We start from the raw sequence: 24,176 nt of genomic DNA, 5'->3' as shown, positions 1-24,176 counted from the left end.
CGTCAACTTCATCGTGTTCTGAAATGTTAACTCACGAAAAGAATGAAAAGGCTCCAGAGAACAACAGAACACATACGCGTGGTTGGTATGTAAAGTACCGAATCGACGTACCGTCCGGACTCCGGAGACCATCCAACCGGATAATGGCAAGCTGGAAGCCGAACTGATTGGCACGAAGTGAAGGTGCGTGCGTGTGCGCGTCCGAAGTGATGGGTGTGATTTAACACGCAAAACAGAAATCCATTGACCGCCACCTCGTTTCTGCGCACACTGTCGACCACCACCAAAATCTGCTCGATCTTCGTTTGGGGATGACACTGACACTGAGGACATGAGATGAGCAATGCATGCGTGACTTCCCATCTACGGTTGGCGTGCAGCCCTTTCCTTTGCTTGGGGAAAGTTTAATTGAAAAATCGGCGCAGATGCTTCATTAGCGCGTTATTAAGCTGTCTTGTCGGAAGGGAAAAAGATTATAAATTCTCGGTGATGCGCCGTAAATCATGGAGAGAGTGTCCGGAGAGTTGTACCAGAGCGGTCAAAATTCTTTTGACAAGGTTGGCGGTCGTTCCTCCGGGAGGCTTTTGTAAATTAATTCTTTGCCCAAAATCCTGATAATTTTCGCTAAATGCGTGTCATTTCGTTTTGTTGGCGCTTGATTGTGATGTGGTATGGTGAAGGGGAGGGGACTTTTACCGGAAGGGATACTTTGCGTGACCTCGATAAGCAAGTGGAAAACTACTGTCTCATCTCTTCTATATGTTTTTTTTTCGTTTTTTTATTTTTATGACTTCTAACGTTACTTTTATTTCTTACATCTAGGTGTTTTATTTAGGTAAAACCAAAATAAGCTGTTATTGGAAACGAGTTGAAAACGTACAACATTTTACTTCCCGTAGCAGTTATGATATTTTGCTGAAAAACATAATTAGGCAGCGTCCATTAATTATGTAACGCTAAAATTGGAAATTTTCGACCCCCTCCCACCCTCCGTAAAGCTTTTTGTATGAAAAATTTTAAATTTTTGTATGAGTCGTAACGCTTGAGCCTACCCCCCCTCCCCCTAGAGCGTTACGTAATTTATGGATGCCGCCTTAAGCTCTTTTATAAACTTACCCTTACATATATGAAGCACTTATCGTGGCAATCAGGGCCGCATTTACGTGGGGGCCGAGGGGGCCATGGCCCCCGGGCCCTCACATTTTAGGGGCCACCACAAATCTTGACAAATTTATTTATAGTTGAACTTTTACGAATACTTAGAATCAATGAAATTGTACAAAATTTTTGAAATCGTATGATTTGAAAGATTATTTTTTTAAACAAATCCGGGATAATAGGAAAAAGTTATGCAAATAAACTCAAATAAAATTACTAAAATCATATTAGAACATTCAGAATGGGGTTTTGTTAATTTCACGAGAAATGAAAACTCTAAGTAAGATTCAAAAAAGATTTGGATAAACAAGTAGAGTGCCGTCCTTTTGCTTAAATTCCTAACGTTCTATAGCGTGACTTTTCCAACTGTAACGTAAGCTTTCTCAACAAAATTCAAGACTTGATTCGAATGCATAAGTACAGATCAAGTTATAGGACTTCATTATTTAAATATTTATTTTGAAAGTGACTCTATCGATCACACTGCAGGGCTGGTAATGTTTAAGTGCCTTGAATATAGGAACTTTAGAAACCTCTAGCTTAATAAAAGATACCAGACCGGAACCAAAATGAGACCGAAAATGTACCAAACAGGGAACAGAAATACAAAACGTAACCTAAAAAGAATCAGAATTTAGTGAGAACTTAAGTATTTTTCCAAAGATTTAGAGATTATTCCGAAGATTTCTCCAAGAGTACATCAAGTGAATATTTCCCGTGGAATTCCTTCAATAATTTTCCTAAGAAATTCCTCCAATAGTTTTGTTTCGGATATCTTAAGAATACAACCTGGATTTTCTAGGAATAACCGTAGAAATTACATAAGAGATTTCATCAGTAATTTCTCCAAAGATTCTTTTAGATATTTTACAAGGAAGTCCTCCAGGATTTTATCCGGTGATTCTTACAACGATATCACAATAGTACATCCTTCAAGACTTACGTTTAGAACATCTTCAAACAATCTTTGTAAGACCTTTTAAAGTAACAACTGTAGAATTCAGTTCAAAGATTAGTGAAAAAATATCTGGAGGAACTGCAAGTATAGTCTTTGGAAAAAAATGGTGTAATCCCTGAGGCAATTACTGGAGGATTTACAAGAATTTCCTGTAGAAAGGCCTGGAACAAATCCTGTGAATAATCGCTGGAAGAACTTCTGGGAGAATTGGTAGGAGAATTTTTGAAGAGAACCTCGTATGCGTCGCTGAAAGTATTCCATATGAAATCTCTGAATAAATCACTAACAGATTTCTTGAAGTGTAGAGACATTTGAAATGAAATTCTAGGAAAACCACGTAAAGACTTTAAATTTTTCGCTGGAGCCTGTAGCATGTATCAGGATTCACTGCGATCAGAATAAGGAAGAAAGAGACTTCAGATACCATTTTGATTAAAATAGAGACCAAGCCTCTAGAAAAAGATCTACTACCAGCTTAACACTTATTTATTCTACTCTAAATTGTTAAGCAAAGTTGAACATACAAAAACTTATTATTATTATTATTTATTAGCGACACTTTACCATTCATTTGGCATTCGTGTCGGATACAACAACTTGAATATTAAAACATGTATAGGATAAGCATAAGAAGGGAATCATCAAATGAATGTTGGTGTTGAATAAGCCCCAAAAACATTGCATTTACCTCTAAACATACAAAATCTACAAAGAGAATCAAAAAAGTAGTTTACGTAGTAGTAGTAGTACAAGTAGTACTCAACCTTGTACCAGTCAGTGGAATCGAGTAACTGACACTGGAAAAGGCTCCAAGTTAGTCAAAAAACGCGTATCTTTCAATGATAATCAATTAGAGCGGATATAAAAGATACAAGGTACTCAAATGTACTTTTTTGATACTCTATTGTAATTCTGCTGAGAGGGTTCGAAAACATTAAAAAGATAAAACCTAAAAATATAAATAAAATATTTAAAAAAAAAATTAGGTACCGTCGTGCGGGGTGACATTGGTCCATAAGGGTGACTTTGGGCCAATATTTTCACAGCAAGGTAATGACAGAATAATAAAAACAATGTGTCAAGCTTCAAGATTACGTTACAAATAGCCAATAGATGGCCATAGTTTAGGTTTTTTGGCGTTTCTACTAGCCGTGAGATACATCAAAAAAGGCGGTCAAAGTCACCCCCTAGGCCCAATGTCACCCCGCGCGGCGGTACATAATTTAAATAAAAATTGGTTTATGTTCATCATGGATTTAAAACATTTTTTAACGTTATAGAATGGTTTGATTTCAAGTAATGAAAAACTTGGCCTAGAACATTAAAAATATATAGTCTATTCTTAAGTACTAAAATTATTTTCTGGAAGAAGGGCCCCCACATATGTAAATCCGGCTCTGGTGGCAATAGAAGACTGCAACAATTTTGACTAAAAATTTTGATGTTTTTGGCACAGTATACAACACGTTTTGCCTCAAAATGTACATGTAGATCAAAATCTTGTTTATCAGTCAAAGTTCTGATTTCATGTTAATTTTGTTTTGAATTCTCTGCAGAGCTTTCTTCCTGGTATTACAACCGCATACAACATGGCTGGCCTGAAAATTTGTTTGAAGATCAAAAGCTCTACAGACAAAGTTTTGAATATATATTACAAAGCGGACAAAGACATTTCATATAATTGTTTCATTTGGTTTGAATGCCCTCAGTCACATGTTTGAAGTTAAATGCTTATCTAGCATGAGCCACAGATACTTAACTTCTTCTTTCCAATTTATAGGAACCCTGCTAGTCGTGACAACATGTCTACATAAAGGTTTTAAATAAAGTGCTTTTGGTTTATGGGGGAATATTATTAATTGAGTTTTGGAAATATTAGGAGAAATCTTCCATTTTTACAAGTAAGAAGAAAAATATATATGGCAATCCACTACAGATGACACGCAGGCATCGTCCTTTGTTGGAGAGGCCTGTGCCATTTTTAAACATTTTTTTATATCCCTGAGATAACTCAGGCAAGTGTGATGTGAAAATATATGTAGTATAATATTGGCCCCAAAATGCTGTCTTGAAGAACACCAACTCTAACAGGAAGTCTTTCAGACTTGGTGCTCTGATAATGAACGATTTGTCTGGTTACATTGGATTATTTTAACAATGTTTATTAGAAAATTCATGTTTTTTTTTATTTTCTCAGTCAAAAATTCATGCCAAACACTGTCGAATTGTTTTTCTGATACTATAAGAGCAAGTTCAGTCGAATAAAATTCAGGTTTATTGTAACGCATCAAATTCGTTACACGTAAAAGTAGATGAGTGGTTGAATGTCCATATCGAAATCCGAACTATCTATTGGCGAAAAAGATTAGAACATTACAAATGCAAATTGTGGAGTACTACAATAGCTCTTTGGCAGAATATACTGGAGTTTTCTGGAACTTTGCTCATTCCAATTCGTAGAATTTGAAATTTGGTTGGTGATCAAAACGTCAATAAATCAACTTCAAGCAAATTGCAGTTCAGTCGAACTTGAATCGGGTGTGAGTTGAAAATGTGAAACGGTTTCTCCAGTTCCATCTCAGGTTCAAAAACAAGTTCGACATATTTAAAAGCAGGATAAATCTAAATGAGATGAATGTGCACCAAACATTCGAGTTTTATTAATTTACACTGAAACCTCCAAGAGTCTATGCTCAATGACTCGATATCGACTCATGGATGCTAAGTTAATACAAACTTTTATGCTTACTATGATGATTACTTAAAACATTCCTGTTCCACGACATGGTATTTCTCTGAGTCGATGGTCTTTTCACAACTTTAATTTTGATAAATGACAATGAATCATACACTTTAGCAGCTATTTTGGAGGATATGCTAGATTTTTTGGTGCGATTCTACTCTCCAATTCATAGAATTTTCTGGAACTTTTGAAATATTTCACAACATAAGAAACACTACAACAGCATATAAGGCTATAATTATTTAAGACTAGTGGTCCCGGCAAACTTCGTCTTGCTATCAAGTAGGCTGTTGAAAAACGACATGGATCATCCCATACAAAATGACAGTTCCGTTCACGCTCGTTTTTCCGACTTTCCCGGTAAATATCCTGGGATTTTTATACTCACAAACACGTCGGAACCCTTGACGAACAAAACGAAGGAAGAATCATTTAAATGCGTTGACCCGTTTCTGAAGCCATTTCGTGACATACAAACACCATTCCATTTTTATTTATATAGATTAGAACACTACTGCAGTATTGAGGCCACGTGCTCGATGGAGTATTGTCTGAGCATAAATTTAGGCGATTTTGAGGTAATCAGTATCATGCTAATTGAAAGATTTAAGGTAACTTTTCGCTTTAGGCTGTGAACCGTTTCACCAATTCGTTTAACTTTTAGTTTAAACTTGACATTTCGATAGTTATTTTCCCTCAAATGGTTAAATTGAACTTCGCGGTCAACCCATTTGAGCTTCGACAGTCGAGTAGTTAGTTAGTTGTTCTCAAGAGGGTTAGTTATTCTCAAATTCTCGGGAGCGGAAAATAACTTTCAAACTGTTAAGTTTAATCATGCTTCAGAGCAGGGTTACTTTCAACCGGAAGAAAATAACTATCGAGCTGTCAAATTTTAAATAAAAGTTAAACGAATCGGTGAAACGGCTCACACCCTTAAAATTTCGTTGGAACGTGGTTAGCCACGTCGGGTAAGCTAGTTAATTAATAGTTTTGCAACGTTTAGAGTGTACCGGAGGCGGTTCCGGGTCATTTGGCCGAATGCCGTTTGGCCGAACGCCATTTGGCCGAAAGGGTCATTTGGCCGAACGCCATTTGGCCGAATGCCGTTTGGCCGAAATTGAAAACAAAAGTGAACTACAGTTAGCATGGATTTATGATGAATTCCAATGAACTTATTCATAAAAAAGATAAATCATCATTGATATACATAAGCTTTCTAGTGTTAGTTGAAGAAACAGTCAGTGCTGAAAAATCCTAAATGTAAGCTGTTGTTCACTTCGATGCCAGCGGTAAGAGCCACCAGCAGATGTTTTGGCATCGCATCTGTAGTTAGCTTTTGACAGTAATTAAAACGGTTTAAAACTTATTCGTTTTTATGCTGGATCGGCTTGCTTCGATCTCTCGAACCGTACTAAGTAATATATGTCATAATTCTGGCATCAACAAGTCTTGGCTTCTTCTTTTCAAAACGGAGAAACAGTGCGCTTCATTGACGTAAGTGTTCGTCGAGTCGTTAATTGCTATACTCAAGCAACGGTGCAGTGTTCAGTTCTCATGTTGTAATCTTAATCTTGGAGGAGAATAACATCTCACCTAAGTTAACCCTTGCGCTAAAAAAATATGTTTTGTATTAAACTTATTATAAGCTTTAACTATTACCAATAACTATGAAAAATATTTCTCTCTTGAAAAAAAAGCCTATAATCAAAAAAAGGAAAAATCTCTTAAGAAAATTTAAGCAAGTGTAATGCATATAATCATTTCATCAGCTAAAAAATATGTTTTGGATTAAACTTATTATATGCTTTAATTCCAATAACTAAGAAAAATATTTCTCTCTTGAAAGAAAAGCCTATGATCAAAAGAAGGAAAAATCTCTTATGAAAATTTAAGCAAGTGTAATGCATAAAATCATTTCAACTACAAAGATTTACCGATTATTTAAAGAAGGAAAAAAAAATCCCAATTAAAATATAAGCTAAACTATGGAACCAGTATAACTCGAAAGAATAGCCTTTGTTAAAAAGAAGGAAAAATTTCTGATGAAATTATTAAAAACACTTGAAACCTTATTAGACCGTTGGTAATCCAGTGGCATTTCAATCATCACCTCAAAGTCTTGACGAGAAGTGTGTTGTCCACAGCTTCGTCCTGAATTAAAGGTTCGATGTTATCATTCTCTTGGAGCTCATATAGTGGCAAACATGACGTCCTGTCACATAATAAAAATCGACATATTTATTAGCTTATTTGTTATTGGGTCACACTTATGGATCCTATACATCAGCGTTGTAGCAAATTTTTTTGTTTATGATTCGGCCAAACGGTATTCGGCCAAATGACCCTTTCGGCCAAATGGCATTCGGCCAAACGGCATTCGGCCAAACGGCGTTCGGCCAAATGGCCGGACACCACCGGAGGCGGCCACTCGAACTTAATGCCCTGAAGAAGTAAAAGTAGAGATCGAACATAATAGTTCACTAACTTGCGTTCCCATAAGCTTGACATAGATTTTGAGATACAAATTGTCCACTTTATCATAAATTTGTGGCATCCCGAGGACCCGAAAATGGTCATTTGTAGGATTTATCAAATGTAAGAGTCATGGTTATCCAATCTAATCGTTTATCAGAAGGTTTACGATAATGCGTTTTTCTTAAAATTCTTCAATGTAGAGGCCACATTATAGCCGATTCTGAAAATTATCGGTGACTTGAAATTAGCCTACCTCCAGGGGCATAGAAGCCCATAACCCTTGTCACCCGACCTGACCCAGTGATTCACCGCAATAACTCCGGCCACATGAACATTCCCGAGATCCTTTGACCACTTTTAGAAACAATATATGTGGGACAGTATACTGCCAAAACATAATTGAAATCCGTTTAGTATTCACTGAGCGGTGAGAGTTTTAGTATTTTTTCTTTCACTCAAGCCTATACGGGTTAACACAATTATTTCATTTCGAGACAACACAAGACGTTACTCGTACCGTAATTTTTATGCAAGTTGAAAATGATGCTGAAATTATAACTCACACAGCACACATGTAAATAAAAATAACTATTTTTTTTGTTCAATACGTTCCTTGTATTTGTGGCTTCAACTCTCAAGAAGAATACCCTCTTGAAAACCTGACCACAAATGAGCTATGCCAGAAAGTTCCATTTACCGTAATCTGGGGTAACATTGATCAGATTTTGGGATATTTCTTAATTTTTCATTTGAAATGCAAATGTGGCAAGTTTTATATTTTTAAAACAAGCACTGGCGCCTACCGTTCGTGACTATATGCTGTTTATGATTTAGATGATATGGCGTAACATTGATCTCCTATGTAAAACAACGTTAGGTAATATTGAAAAAGTCGTTACTTGCTTAAATCATGGCCCCTGAAGCTGAAAACGAAGGTCAATCTCTTACAAGTCATTTACTTTTTGAGATATTTAAAAATAAAAACACTTTTAACCGCGGAATTGTTTTCAGCGATGCCATTTTAAGTAACAACTGCATTTTCTCTACTCATACCATTTTCAAAACTCGTGTGAGACATGAATCATCGGTAGTGTCATGTGATAGAAATCATTGATTTAAAAAGTTGACAATTTGACGCACGAGCGAAACGCAATTTTCGTAAAAACCTGAATTTTCATTAGCTTATGAGTGTTAGAAAGAGAAGTACCATTCATGAATTGAAAATATTCCATCAATGATGATTCAAATTTTATACGAGGAGGATCATACCGATCAATATTACCCCGCTGATCAATATTACCCCGGATTACGGTACCCCAGATTTTCATTTGCCCCGGGGTACCGTAAAACGGGGTAACTTTGATAATGCGGGTAACTTTGATAGTGCGAGACCCACAACATATTGAACGAAATAACGAAGTTTCTGCTAATCAATTAAGCAAAACGAATGCAAGAGTAAAAAGTATTAGTATGACTCTTCATGTCCAATGAAAATTGGAATCAAGTGCATTTGAGGCTTTTTATACGAATATTAAAAATTGGCACAATTTTATCATTTTCGAAACGTTTACAAACAATCTGTTCTACGATCACTATTTGACGTAGTTTTGAATAGTTGGCCACTTATCTTTGATAGCCTAGTTATCATAGAACTTGAATACGGTCTCAAATCTCTTAGCGAATGGCATTTTCACAAATTGGGACCATTTTTGTAATCTAAGTCAGAAATTTCCATACAACGTTAAACGCCTAGAGGTATGCAATGCCCTACAAATGTTCGTTATTCATTCAATTTTGTTCGATTCCTACTCCATTATCAAAGTTACCCCAAAACAGAAAACCAACTTTCGATCATATGAAAAATTATATATCCATTCATAATAAATCTTTTGGAAATCTATCGACTGCAATCGATAGCTAAGATGCCAGTACTTGTTTTAAAAATATAAATTATTATTCTTTGAAACAGCATGCATAAATATTCAAGTTTTCTTCGAAAAAACTATCAAAGTTCCCCGTTTTACGGTACTTCAAATGTATGACTAGTTATAGTAATGATGCTCGCCCTTTACTGGCATTTTTTAAACTTGTGTCTTGAATTAGGTCTCAGACATTCTGTATAAACTTGTAACCAGAAGGCAAAGAGTCTAACTGATTGACAAATTGAGACATGAATTTGCGAAAAAATCTAATCTTTGCCTCAAGAAACTTGCGCTAATCTTCGTTCTTTCATATATTTCTAAATTTGCATGAAGGAAATGAAAACAAAGCAAACTCCGTGTATGTTAGACCTGCAGTTTAACAAACTAAGCTGAAGGAAACTCTATAATTCTGCCTAATAGAATACCACAGGTACACACCGTGTTTTTCCGCAGAATATATAAGGTGTTTTTTAGCTTTATCGCGACGCTATCTAAATCTCGGGGCCGTATCCCCTACTTCGTTTAATTTATCCACGTGGTATGTGGATGGCTCTAGCTGGATCGTATGTTAATTATGTACAATTTGAATTCACAATATTTTTAAAATTTTGAACGAAATCTTCATTACCGTAAGCTACTTTGAAAGTTTGCGTCAAAAATCAAGATGGAGTGAGCAATGAATAGTGCTTAATAAAACAGATCGTCAAATACATTCGATACTTCGGCACAGATTTTGCTCCATCAGAGACGCTGTGGTTGCTAATCAACTATTGAACGTGTGTTAATTGGCGCGTGTGAGATTGATGATCAAGATACACCTCGTCGAGTTCAAAATTCAAAATCTAAAACAACGATTGATACAGAAGTCCATATTCACATATATGACCCATGTTCATTTCCGTAGAGCTTCATTGAAGCATGCTCTAATCTCGTTTCTTATGGTTTTCTGTAGCAGCATTCCAAACACTTTTTTGGGCTGAATATGGTGAGTACATCGGTATTCACCATAGTTCCAGTATTCGCCTCCCCATGTTATATACCGTTTAACGATCAAACAGACATAAATCACTTTGAAATTATTCAACAAAATACTCATGAACCCCAGGAGCAAAAATCATCTTCTTAAAAATTCCAAAACAAGATTAGTCTTTCCAACAGTTTTGGTATAAGGTGTCGTCCACAAATATGTAACATTGGAAAGAGGGAAGGAGTAGGCACAAGCGATGTGACTCATACGAAAAAAAAATCGATAATCGTTAGGGAGGGGAAGGGGATTAAAAATTTCTAATTTTAGCATTACGTATTAATTAAATGCTGCCTAATACTATGGTCAAGACGTTTAGAGCTTCTTTTAATTGTATCAGGGAATTCCCAAAGGGGCTAATGAAGGTCCCGTGATTTGCTTCGTGGGAAACTCTCTTTTCTTCAAAACTGACTTTCGACTTTACTTACTTTATTTTTCCGTCACCTATTTGTTCTTTCGACCTCAATAATATATTTTGATATTGAGATTTACTTAGTAAAGTAATGTTGAATACTTTTGCTTTGAAAATATGCTTTGAGATGTGTTAAGGCATATAAAACATTTCAGCAGTTTTGAACAATGTGGTCATCAGAAATAAACTATACCGATTAGAAATGAAATAAAGTTTATATTGTTTTTATTTTTTGTTTGGAACTGTACTGAAGGAACCCACTAGTTCAACTGTACTGATATAAAACACACCAGTTCAGTGGAATTTAAATCAACCTCAACCGAAAAAAAAAAACAAAATAGCCACCTAAGAGCACACAGCCCCCCACAATCTAGGTTATGGATTTGAGCAAATGTCTTTTATTGATTAAAATGTCCGTGAAAGCTTCACTCGTCAGCACCAACCATCCATCCAAACCAACCGCACATGACGCGCATCGGCGAAACGAAGGAGCAAAAACAAACTAATCATCACGCGTCTTAATCCAATTCGCAAAATAAGCCGCCACATCACATTTCTCATTTCCTTTTGCACCTGCCTTAGAAGAGGGAGAGAGAGGAACCCACTTGTCAGCCGACAATACACTTTAGCTGTCTAGTGATGTTTATTGCCATTAGGTTTTTACCACCCCCACCTTGTCTCCATCAATCCCTCTCTTAATCGTCACCATCGTTTCATTGAAAGTCGTGGCTCCTTTTGTGCATCAACCACCCCCGACTGCCCCACAGCCTTTACTCTTTCTTTGAGCTATCCGATGTGGACTCCTTCGATTTGGTTTGGCTTTCGGTGGTGGATCAAATTTCGCACGCTTGAATGAAATTCGCATCGGCAACAGTAGCCGACCATTATTGGGGAACCTTTCGGATCAAATAGACCATCGTGATGGTGAAAGGTTTTCGCTACAATGGAATATTAAAAACGATCCTTTTTGATATAATTGATTGTGCTTCATAAAAATATAGGTTTTCAATTTTCCACATATGAAAGTAAAATTTAGGAAATGTACCGGTAAAAGTTGTTCGGTAATCCAATCCGCATGATTATTGAATTAAATTATTAATTGAGCTACATGGGCATATTTAAAAACCTGCCCCATCGCAATGGATTAATGTGTGCCGGCATTGTGCAGGTATTGGTTCGCGGTTGTGATAAGCAAACTTCGTCGCCCCGCTCCGCACTGCGGTGATTGGTCAGTCAGTAGTCGATGAACAGCGGCGGGGGCGGTAATTGTTTTATTTTGTGCGAATTTTTCGCATTGTCCCCCATCATTGCTTGCGGACCGTCGTCGTCGTCGTTGGTGGCATTGTGTTTGCGTTTCGAAAAGTCGCGAAATTCGTGCCCCAATCCCCACTTGCGTGTGTCTGTGTGTGTGCGTCGGAACGCGCAATTGTCACACATCACATGGCTTTTCGTCTGCCGGTTGATTGACGAACGGAATTCTAGCGCGTGGATTGGGGGATGGTTGGATGGATGGATGGATGAATGGTCGAATGAATGACTTGACTTGGGTACATGACGGGTACTATTACAGCCAAGTGATAAATGAAAACGAAAGTACACACTTAAGTGCCATTGACCCTAGGAGCGAGAGTTGCTAGAATCCGCAGCGGTGGTGGTTTATGATTGTGTTGTAGGTGCGCGGTAGGAATACGCGGGAGAAACCAGAGCAAGAGAAGCGATTATGGTTGAATCGTTGGGATGTTTGCGTGCGGTTTTGGCTCATGGGACTAAAATCTAAATAATGCGCATGAGAATTGTGTTTTCTTTGCTTTTCGCGGAGCATCGACCGTATTTGGTTTTGCAGAATGTAGGTCGTCATCGGTTTTCGCGTATTTGCTATCGTTTGACGTCAAATGTTGGGTGGTAGTACTCTGCCCATAAAGGCATAACTGTCCCATATGGAATTAGTAGGCATTGAGAAAACAGCGCTCAAATTTCGAAGTTTGCATTTTCATACTAATGTTTATAATTTTCTAGTAAATTTTTGCATGCAATATTCATTTAGCTTCATCCCACAGACTACTCAGTTCGCTAATATTGATCATTAAAAAATATAAAGTTGAACATGATTCCAGTTTTGAAGTTGCTATTGGGGTTCAAAGTTCATATAGAGACTGTTATGCCTTTATTTTCCAATATGAGACTGCACCATCTTCATGTTTTTCCACAACATTTTCAAACAAAGTGTATAAATTTTCATATGCCTTATGAAGTGCATATAAAAACGTGAATGTTGCGATGAAAAAATATGTTGGTTTGAAAATCAATATGGGACAGTTATGCTTTTATGGGCAGTACTGGACTGCATAAAGGTATAATGAAATGGCTTCCCAAGTAACCATAAAACGCTTTATTTCGCATTGCGTGCTAATATAGTGCTCTTATACAACTTGCATGCTCGATATTAGCCAGCAAAACGTCAATTCAAACCATTGCTGTATATGCTAAATCGTTTTTAAGCCTTCGATCTGTTGGATCTCAAGGCCACAACTCTCCGAATACATTAGGGTTCCTAGTACCGACCCCTTTTTACCAGTACCGGTTCTACGGTACTGTAACTCTCAGTACCGGTAGTACCGGTAAAATACCGGTACTGGAACAAAGGTTTGTAATATATATAAAGCATACAGTATTGGACAACAGAACCGCAACGTTTTCAAATTTGCCAATTAATACAAGGTTGCTGGCGCTTATTGTTAATTTTTATGAACTATATCACTAACAAAATAAGGTCTTAAAAAAAAGAGTAATTAGTAAACCGTTCTGAATCATGAACTAAACAAAAATCTGTGTTGAAATACAAGTTCTGTCTAACGTGAGGGACCACATTCATTCAAATCTATCCTTAAACCGTCCACAGTTGCTCGGAAAAGTTGCAGACGTCCTGAGTAATATTGTATGTGATGCGAAAAACCGTTCAAAATTAATAACTTGTGGACTGTTTCCATTTTATCGCCTTTCATTTCATTCATTAATATATGCAAAGCATGTTCTATGTTCAATTTTTGTAACATAACTTTCAAACACAGAGAAAGCTCATTCTAAGTCCGTCCGGAAGTTGCTCAAATTGTTGCCCATGCATCGTTAAATTTGGTATTCTCGTGATACACGAATTATTCCTAATAATTGCTATCAATCTTTGTGCTTTAAGGACATTTTTAGGCAGTCTTTAAAAATGCCCTTGAACAATATAACCAGTCAAACCACGTTGTGCCTTAATTGAAGCACCTTTGAATGCTTTAGTATCCTGAAAGCTTTCGTTATATTTGATCCTAGTTGTCTAGAAAACTTGATATTCATCAACAGCAGCTTCATTTGTATTCAACAATCGATAATTGGTGCTTCTAACGTTTTTATGCGCGGATATCAAACATCTTCAGTGCTGAAAAGATGCTGGTTAGAATAAGCCTTTATGTAATACGTTCGTTGATCGACCTAAGAAGTTTGCCATCAACGAATTCTACATAACTTACGTTCCATTTATTGTGAAAAAATTAATATTGATTCAAATGATTAGTGGATTTTTCATCAGTACCGAAAATACCGGTACTCAATGCTTTCCAGTACCGGTATTTCGGTACCAAAAATAGGTCTGTAATACCGGTACTTTCGGTACCGGTACTCCCGGTACCAAAACCCTAGAATACATGTATACATGCCAATGCAACAAAAAATTGATGTTAGAATAAAAAAAAACACAAATTAATCAATTAAGGATAATTGCGGCGTAACTTTTCACATTCTTTCGCCCTCTTCCGATTATAACAGTGCCACACTAAAGCTTTTGGGAAGTTATTACAGAATGCTCTATTTATTGTTTGCAGAACGACACTCTTCGAACCCTACACGGAGACGCGGTTCAACTCACTTTTAGGTTGGTTCAACGCAATTCCTTAGTTGTGCCCATTTACTCAATGTCGACTTAATTTCCAAGGTCCCCAATTTCAGAATGATATCACGCAAAATTTAGTTCTTTCAACCTAAACATAAGAAAAGTTGCAAATAGGGCGACGTGCTAGTATCCACCGTTATTAAGCTTTGATCAGTGAGAACCTGCAATTTCCTAAGTATTGCAGTGAATGATGCTGATACAAACCGATGCCAAACAATTCTTTCTCAAAACGGCTTTCGCATTGTACAATTTGATTTTGGTAAATCTTGATCGTCTCCATGAAAATAATGTAATGAAATTGAACTTTCAAGAAAAAATGAGAACAGCGATAGCCCCTTTGGTCCCGAGGCCTTCAAAACACGAAAAAACGGAAACTATTGAGTTTTTTCATGTAAAAAACACAATTTTTGTGAAATTTTATAATTTTCCTGAAAAGTCAAAATCTTTAACCTTCATTTCGTCCAAAAAGATTGAAAATCGGTCGAACGGTTCAAAAGTTATAATATTTTTAAAAATAAAAATTTTGCGAAATCGCGATTTTTCTGGTCACCCTATTTCGGAAATGGTCACCTTAATAAAAAAATCCAAAAATACGTGTATCCTTATTTTGGATAAGGAACAAAAAAGCAAATTTTCACGGAATTCGGAGACCCACCAGATCGGTTTTTCATGGAATGGCTGAATATATAGACCTACGGGCATCTCCTCCATTTCTTCAGCATGATGAAGTACCTATATTAATTTCCTTTAAAATTCATTGTTCGCCATCGAAATTCAGCTCAAACATTTAAACACAATTCCTTTTGACCGAACAATTATGAAATTTGCTCACAGTGCAGCGAAAATAAAACAATGAAAGGAACCGTATTTTTACGCCGAGCATCGCGCACACATTGATGCGCACAAGCTTTGTTTGCTCAGTACGACGGAATCATCTTTGTTTACATTCTAAATTTTACGCGGTCGTTGAGGAAATTTCATAAAGTTTCGTGAATTAATGCAATTGTAAAAGCTTTACGGCGTGTGATTGGAATGAAATCCTTCAGTGAAGAAGTACCTACTAAGGTTTTCCATAGTGAAGATAAGTGACCGGCGAAGTAAGTCACACAGAGGGGGGGGGGCGGTAAGAAACTTGTATCATAAAGTGGTGTGCTGGTGTCGATCGCTAAAAAAAATCATGTTCGTCCATGCGATTTCGGTGAAAAAGTGCAAAGTGGATAATTGAACTGATGTTACTTATCGAAATACAGTAGTCTTATTGCATATTTGGTGTACAAGTGTACGAACCATGACAGCTTTCACAAAATTACTTTTGGAAAATGAATCTATGTTGTAGGTTAGTTGGAATATCCGTCGTAGTGGAACAATTTAAGTTTGATACGACGAATAATAGCGCTTACGACGAAGTAGAACGAAACCTCACGTGTTTGACGATGAATACAAACAATTCACTTCAGAAGAAAAAAATGATCTTCTAATGTCAGAGAACGGGACTTGAATGGTAGTTAGAACACATACCTCTCACGCCCTGGACCAGAAATCAAATCCTATCCAGATAGTCACTTACGACGTTAAGGTTCTACTGACGGCAGAGATGTAAAGCCGTAGTAAACAAAGAGAACAAAAATATAAGATCCGAGATCGCCCATTGACCACTATTTGAAAATCTCATGCAGAATTTTGAAGGCTTTTTTTTTGCAAACGAAATGATTTTAAAGACCGCAAAGTGAAAAACTATCAGATTTTTGTTCCGATTGACCCCTTCGGTTTCGGAGAGCTGAAGAAAATTTGCATTTTTTTCGTGTAAGAAATCCCGAGATCCAGTTTTTTATGTTTTGCTACTAACCTTCAACTCTCTATCAATGTTTTCATTCATAACTTTTTCAAATTTAAATTTATTTTATCCATTTTTTTTAATTCACTTATTAAATTTTACTTTTGTTCAAGTTATGCGAATTATTCTTAATATATCTGAAAAAAAAAAACATCATTTCAGTAACATGCCACTGTCAACTCAAGATACACCGAAGCTTCGAAGATCAATGAAATTGAAATCTCTAAGACCTATTCATTTTATGCAATGAACCTTAAGACATTCAATTTTCAACCGGTTTTTCAAATTGAGAATATGATACCTTATCAAAACTTTTTTTGTTTATTTTATTTATTTATGTTCGTGCGTCAACCGGTTTTGTACATCCAAATGACAAAACTTAGTTGATTTAAAATCACAAAAATCTAATATTACAAAGAAAGCATACTCAAAAAAGTTTGTCTAAATGTATCACTATTTATATCAAATTCAAAGGCTTTGGTGACAACAAACGACACACACACTTTTTACGGGATCATTCATAACGTATCTGTCTTCTAATATTCAAGTTCAGTTGACGCATAAGCTCTGGACAATTGACATTCGAATAAAAGAGGTCACTGACGAAGCTGGCTTTATATCATACATAAAGCGATAGAATGATGATCAACATCAGTGTTTTGAAAGCTTGAAAAGATACCGTCTGAACACCACCTGATAGAACTAACACCCCAAAAAAATGAAATTGAAATTGTTTTTTTGTTTTGCCATTTCGCGTTTTGCAAGCAGTGCGCTCGGAGAATGCCAAGCGAGTGGGATCGTTTCTGGCATCACTACTACTAGTGTTTTCTCGTGGATGTGCAGAATAGACAGGTTCGGGTCGAGTCCGGGTTTGAAAATTTAAAATATTTCGGGTTCGGGTCGGGTAGCCTTCAAACCGACCTGGGTTTGAAAAAAGTCGGGTTTGATGAGAATTGTGAACAGAGTAACAACTGGAAAGCTTTCGTATACATCAGAAAAGATTAATTTATCATCTTTTTGAACTTGGGTTTTATTCGGTTTTTGTTTTAAAAAACATTTTCGGATTTCGGGTCGGGTTTGAACAGCTTTTTTTCGGGATGGGTCGGGGCGGGATTAGCTTTACAATTATTGTCTGGGGTCTGGTCCGGGTTTGGAAAAATAAAATAAGTCGGGTAAAATGTCATTTTTTTGGCTCTAAATTTTGAGGATTCCCTTGTTACGTAATATGTGTAATCAATTTGTGGTTTTTAGAAATTGGAAATGGCACAAATCTCCCAAATGGCGGGGAACGTGCCTCTGAAGCCGGCCTTCTTATTGTGCAAGTACAGTTGCTCTATCAATAACGTAGTAGCAATTGTGGACTGTCAACCATGACCATGCTCATGTTCTAATAAAACTTAAATACAATAAAATTTGCCCTACACATTTTGTATCGCTATATTTTCTCTATCTCGATTCACTGTTCCTTCAATCTAGCATATTTTATCCACCCTGTATGTCGATACCTTCTTTAGTTGATGTTCCCTAACACAACGCGATCTGTTTTAGTTCCTTTAGCGATTTTATTTCAAACTGAATATTTTCATGAATGAATGTCTTCTAAATAAAAAGAAAAATCCGTAAAATTGGACATTATTGTTATGAAAATAGTAACATGGACAACGAATAAAACCAATGCATGATATTGTGTTTATTTTTCACTACTGAACTGCGAAGTGTGGCTTCATTAGTGCGAAAATGCGAATAAAAGTGCGGGATTGCAAAAACTTCTGCGATGGTACAGTGGTGAAAGAAATGCGCAAAAATATTAGGATTTTTTTATCTGCTCAAAAGTTGTGGCATAGGATGTTTTCAATGTATATCTACAAAATCATTAGAAATTCGTATAGGGAAAGTGTACCAGTTATGGCCATAGTGGTTCCCTATTTGGCAATACGTCAAATTTCGATAACTTTTACATTTCAAATATTTTTGAATGTTTAAACATCAAGACATATATTAAATCTTACTTTCAGAACACAAAAAAACTGTGAGAATGCAGCACTTCATTTTGTAAAAACCCCTAATTCAAAATATCTTAATCTTGAATCTTTTAAAATATTGTCCAGAATTTTATTACAATCTTGCACAAAGTTCTGTCGGATCCGATAGGATTATGTGAGTTTTTCAAACCTCCCTACAATTCTGTGGAATCTTACTAAGATTTGTCAACGTTCCGAGAAAATCTTGTCAATAATTTTATGAGAACCCTATTGACGATTTGTCGTGAAACCTGTACATACGTAAATGTGTAAATTTCTATAAGGGTAGATTGAAATTACTGCCCAAAATTCTGAAAGAATCCAAACTATGATTCAATAAGATTGTGAAGATTTTTTAAGTAACTCTTGTTCAAGCTGAATTAATGTGACCAGACGTTCCATATTGTGCGGGCAGTCCCGGAGTCAAGCCATCTGTCCCAAAATACCAAACGTTCCAGAAAGTACCCACACAAAAATATTGTTGGCTTTTTTATTTTTAAAGAATAATGCATTGTAGTTTTTGTGATGTTTTGAAGATACTTTTCATATTACGCCCATTGGCTATTCCACCAAGTTGAAGTTGGAACATGCTAAGGCTAACTGTTTTTGTGTTTCATTTAGTTTCAAGCAAATATTTTAGCTCGGTAATCGTTAAAATTGCTTTTCGAATCATCTTAAATATTTAATGTTAATAATTACTCAAAGTCTTTATTTAAAATTTCCACAATTTTTGGTTGATTTGTAGCTAGATTTAAATTTTTCTACATATCTATCTGACTTGAGAAGATCGATTTGATATTCGTTATAAAAGATACAAGTTGATTAGATTAATCTTGTTAGAATAACATTTTGTTTTGAAAACGTCTCGTTCAACGTTCGATAAGTGATATCTGGACAAAAACTATCGCCAAAAGGCTATATTTTCAAACATAATTTCACTTAATCATAGGGTAATATTCTAAGAGTAATTCACGCAGAATTCTTGGCTGGTCTTCAAAAACAAAATGACAGGATTTTTACAAAATCTTGAAGAGGATTCTCAAAAATTTCTGAACACGAATATCACAGATAACGTGGGCAGCATTTCCACAGAATATTCAAAATGATTCCATTTCTGATCAGGGTTTTCCAAGAATTTAAAACGTAATTTCTTTAAATCCTTGACAATGTTATCCTATGTGAGATTTTTCAGATACTCAGGCGTATTAATAATATAATTTTGAGCAGATTTCTTTGAAAATACTCAACAATAATTTCATTGATTTCAAGATAGGATTTCGAAATGTTATTGGCAAACTGAAATGAGATAAAGCAAACTAAGCACATTTCTTATAAAATGCTATACCGAATTCTCACTAAACTTTGACCGAAATTTTCTCCAAAGTAGGAGTTTGAAACATTCCGGATCATGATTCTCATAAAATCTTTTGCAGGATTTAAAATTCCGGAGTATGCTTACAAATTTTGGGGCAGATTCTTTATAAGTAGTGTGGGCTAAATTATTAAATGATTTCGGGATTTCCAAAGCATACAAATTTGCTTCATTCCATTATTTTTGTCAGATTCAATGCAAATTGATGTTTTGATGATGTAGGTCGGAAAATAATGCTTCTCCCCTATCAAAAAGTGAACACAGCAGTGAAATTTTAATAATACATATCTTACTCATCGACAATCTCATGATGAAACTTAAATCGATCATCTCTGGCAAGAATTATGTTTAAAATAGTTCTGACAATTAATGAAACTCATAAAGGTGCCTAGAATCAAGCTGCTTTACTTGCTAATCATTATCATATTTTCAAAATTCCAAATTAACTCATTTTGATTTAAAAGTTTTTTTTTTGAAGATCATACAACTATACAGATTTATCGTTGGGCTTTCCTGCTTTTAAGTTAATAGTACAACTTAGTGAAACTCATACATCATATTATTTGCTCGAATCTCATCTGATTCGGTAGAAACACAGAAAAATCTGTTTTCATCCCAACTGGGATGAAAAACTGGGACGAATATTCTTATGAGTACTTCCACAGTTATAAGCTGAGAGCTTTCTTCACCATTTGATCAATTTTGCATTCTTGTATCTTGTGGCTAGCACGAAGATATTTTATGTCCTGGAAAATTGAGAAAATTTCCGACCCGGAAAGATCCTCGACCGGTGGAATTCGAAACCATGTCCCTCAGCTTGGTCATACTGAACAACTGCGGCCCCCCATACTAACTGTATGGAAACTTTAAAAATTTGGCTTAACCTCAAAAATTTGAAATAAATAAGATTTTTGTCCAATTTAAAAAAAAATCCAACATGCTCCATGTTCTCGGAATTTCAAACATGATATTTTTGTATTTTATTATTTTTGTTTTATTTATTTTTAATGATGTAACGATTACATTCTTATGAAAAAAAAGCCAGTTTTATAGGTTAGTGTGGCAAGCACGATAATAATTTAAAGTGAGAGAAATTCAAGCAATAATCAGTGGACCCGTTGGATAAAAAATGTTGCAGTTTGAATCAAAGTGACAATTACAACATCAACTTTTATATTAATAAGTTCTCGACTCACTACCTATACTGAAAATTATTCTCGAAGACCTTCTGCATGCCAATGATTGAACTATTTGCTAATGCGAAATTGTAACTGTACATTTTACATCGATTCTATAATACTATATAATTTCAACAAAAACAACAAATTTGCTAACGAAATTATGGCTGATTGTGACTGACTTCCACAAAAAAAAACACGATCGGCAAATATCTCAGAAACATGTTGAGATGATTCCTTCAGATGTGCTCAATTATTATGGTTTATTAACTAAGTGGAGCCCACCACAAACATCATATTCTAATAAATCACAAAGTATAGCAAAATAATTACCGTTTAAAGTTCGCACTTGCGACCTTTCTTCGTCACACTTCTACACATCATCGCCCATTCATTGTGCCACCGACAAGTTGTCCTCGATAGTCTCGTTCGTCATCACTCATCGCGCAGCGCAATCGTTTCTCTTCGTTTCTTCGCGCAACAAAGTTGCTAAGCCTTTGCCCCAACAGTACCACTACTATCTACCATCCGATCGGCCCGAGCGCCACTCTACGCATATTCGAGACGAACGTGAAATACGCAAACCACCGAACGCTGTTCAGCAGCGCACGAGGTGCAAGGTGCGCTCTATTCCCACCACTGATAAGAACCGCCTCGTCTCGCCTCGTGCAACAAAGTACGAAAGCGTCTTCTTCAACCACAGCCGCACTATTTTCGCGTCCGGATGATGATTAGCAGATCGGTCGATGTTGGCGTTGAACCCCTTTTCGATGAACTCTTCTTCCTTTCGAGTTGCTCTCTACGTAAGGCGAAAAACAAACAATCGCGGTAAAATTTGCACAGCAATTTCGCACACCACTTATGCGTTACACAGCTGCCGAGACTTCGGCCGATAAGAGAATGAGAGACGCGCACAAATCACTTCCACTGCGCCTCGAGTTTCGTTTAATTAATCAAATTCCGCGAACACCAACGGCATGCCGGTCTTGCGGAAAGCCGCACGAAACAATCCTTCGATAACTGATAACAATTTCGGTACACCCGCACAGAATGCAACGTTTTTTTGGACGTGGACCCCGAAAATTGTAGCGTATTGCAGCGTGCCTCACGTGATGCGGGGATCTTCCATTTGCGACAGTTGACCGTGAGTTTGTGACCGCCGCAACGAAATAGGCCTTCGTCAGTTTTGATGAACTACCCTCCGCCCAACAGCTGTAGTCTACTGCGGTGGATAAAAAGGAAGAGTTAAAATAACTCGGTAAGTTTTCCGCGCAGTTCACCGCCGCAGACGAAAAACACAGAAATAAGAGCCGTCCGACACTAATTTCTCAAAATATCCAATCGGCTTTTAATGAGAGCTCCTCTCGGTACAGAAGCCGCTGTTGATGTCGCCGACTTGGTCTTGGTCCTCGTTGCTCGACCGCTGTGAGCCAAAGTAAAAGTGTGATCTCGCGGAGAGCCGTCGTACTGCTGCGTGGTCCTCTTCGTCAAACTGCGAGCGAGAATCATCTGATTTACATAACAAATTGTACTCGATTTTCCGTCACCGGTGGCAAAGTGACCCACTCGCGTGAAGACCCGTACCGTTGTCCCCGGAGGGACATCTTCCAGAATTGCACCACAACTCACTCACTTCCTGTTTGGATCACTCCAAGCCTTTGAATCAACCAATCTTTCAAAAACTTCCAGAAACACAAAACACTTGTTCAACCTCCTCCGAAATCGATCGTTAACCAGTTCCACAACTTCCAAGTCACTGCACCTTGACTTTCAGATCTTCAAAACAATTCTCACGCAATTCAGCATCCACTTCGGAGCCGAATGGAAAATTCTTCGCTAAGTTTCAACTAACCCCTCCTAATCTTCCGGTATATCGTTCGGAATCACTCTGACACAAAATTCGTACACTTCAATGCTTCCGTTCAGAGCGATGATAAAATTCAGCTTATAATAAAATTCGTCTGCACCAACCAAAGTGAAAAGGGTTTCGCGACCGCAAACGCAGAAAATCGTTGTCACGCGTGCTGCTGCCAAGCGAAGACTAAACCGGCCACCGAGCTCGACGCCGAATGGAACCACTTCGAGCTGCTCTGCATTTCACGCAAATGAGCAGCGGGAAAGACACTCGAATTAAAAGTCATAGAATCCGGACCGGGAGGCACACCGTGTGCGGTGCGTACTTCCTCGCGCGCGAGACCGACCCACTGCGACTTGCCGCTCTGAGAGAGGGTGCGATGTTTTTCTTTCTCTCACGCTCTCGCTCTCTATCGGGAAAATTTTCCGCGGGTGCACGCTTTAAATCATTCTCCTAAAGTTGGGATCGGTTCACAGTATTCATTCAGAGCGTTAATGATTAACGGGTACCAGTGATTGATTAAGTGATTAGTGATTAAATTTAATTTTACTATGATTTATGATTATGACTAATGATTAAAATTTTTGAAGTTATGATTAATGACTTCGATTGATTATTAAACCACGGTATGATTAATGATTATGATTAATAATTAAATTCCAATTTGAAGTGATTAATGATTATGATTGATGATTAAACTCAGTATGATTGATGATTATAATTAATGATTATGATTAACTCTTACGTGCCTGATGTCAAATTTGATAAAAATTTTCGATTTCACAATAATGTTTCTCAACCGTCTTTTAACCAAATTTCGCAATTTCTTCAGGATCAATCACAGAATGATTCCAGTTCTTAGAACTAGAAAACTTAGTAGGAATTTTCTTATGAGATCTCTGTCACTCTGTGAAAAAAGGGAGAAATATTTTTTAAATAGTTTTGTAAATGAATTTCCATTCTTCCTTGACTTTTATTGAATCAAGTTCGTTTTTAATCGTTTTACCATGGGAACCAGATACAGTTGAATCTCCATGAGTCAATACTCAAGGGACCATCAAGTACCGGGAGTAATTTTACGAGATAGGATCAGCAAATAGCAATACTAAGAAAAATGTGCATTTGAATCATATAGATATACGATTGCCCAGTAGTGTGCGAATTAGAACGTTAATTATTAATTATAAATTTAGTCTCGATTTGCGATTAAAAACTGTGATTATTTTGCTATAATGTTCAAATGATAAAAATGATGATGTTTATGTATGAGATTAATCGTTAATCATGAGTAAT

General features: G+C 36.7%; 1 protein-coding gene across 1 annotated transcript in view; it reads right to left on the bottom strand.

The window, feature by feature from the left end:
- Positions 1–23,071, bottom strand: part of LOC110678702 — a 36,326-nt gene extending 13,255 nt beyond the window's left edge. The window contains exon 1 of the mRNA XM_021851916.1: positions 21,362–23,071. The gene's annotated coding sequence lies outside the window, so the exon portion shown is untranslated. The remainder of the gene's footprint in view (positions 1–21,361) is intronic.
- Positions 23,072–24,176: the final 1,105 nt, after the last annotated feature.

Source organism: Aedes aegypti, chromosome 3 (genome assembly GCF_002204515.2).
Source record: "Aedes aegypti strain LVP_AGWG chromosome 3, AaegL5.0 Primary Assembly, whole genome shotgun sequence".
NCBI lineage: Eukaryota > Metazoa > Arthropoda > Insecta > Diptera > Culicidae > Aedes > Aedes aegypti.
This window is presented reverse-complemented; position numbering and strand designations above follow the sequence as displayed.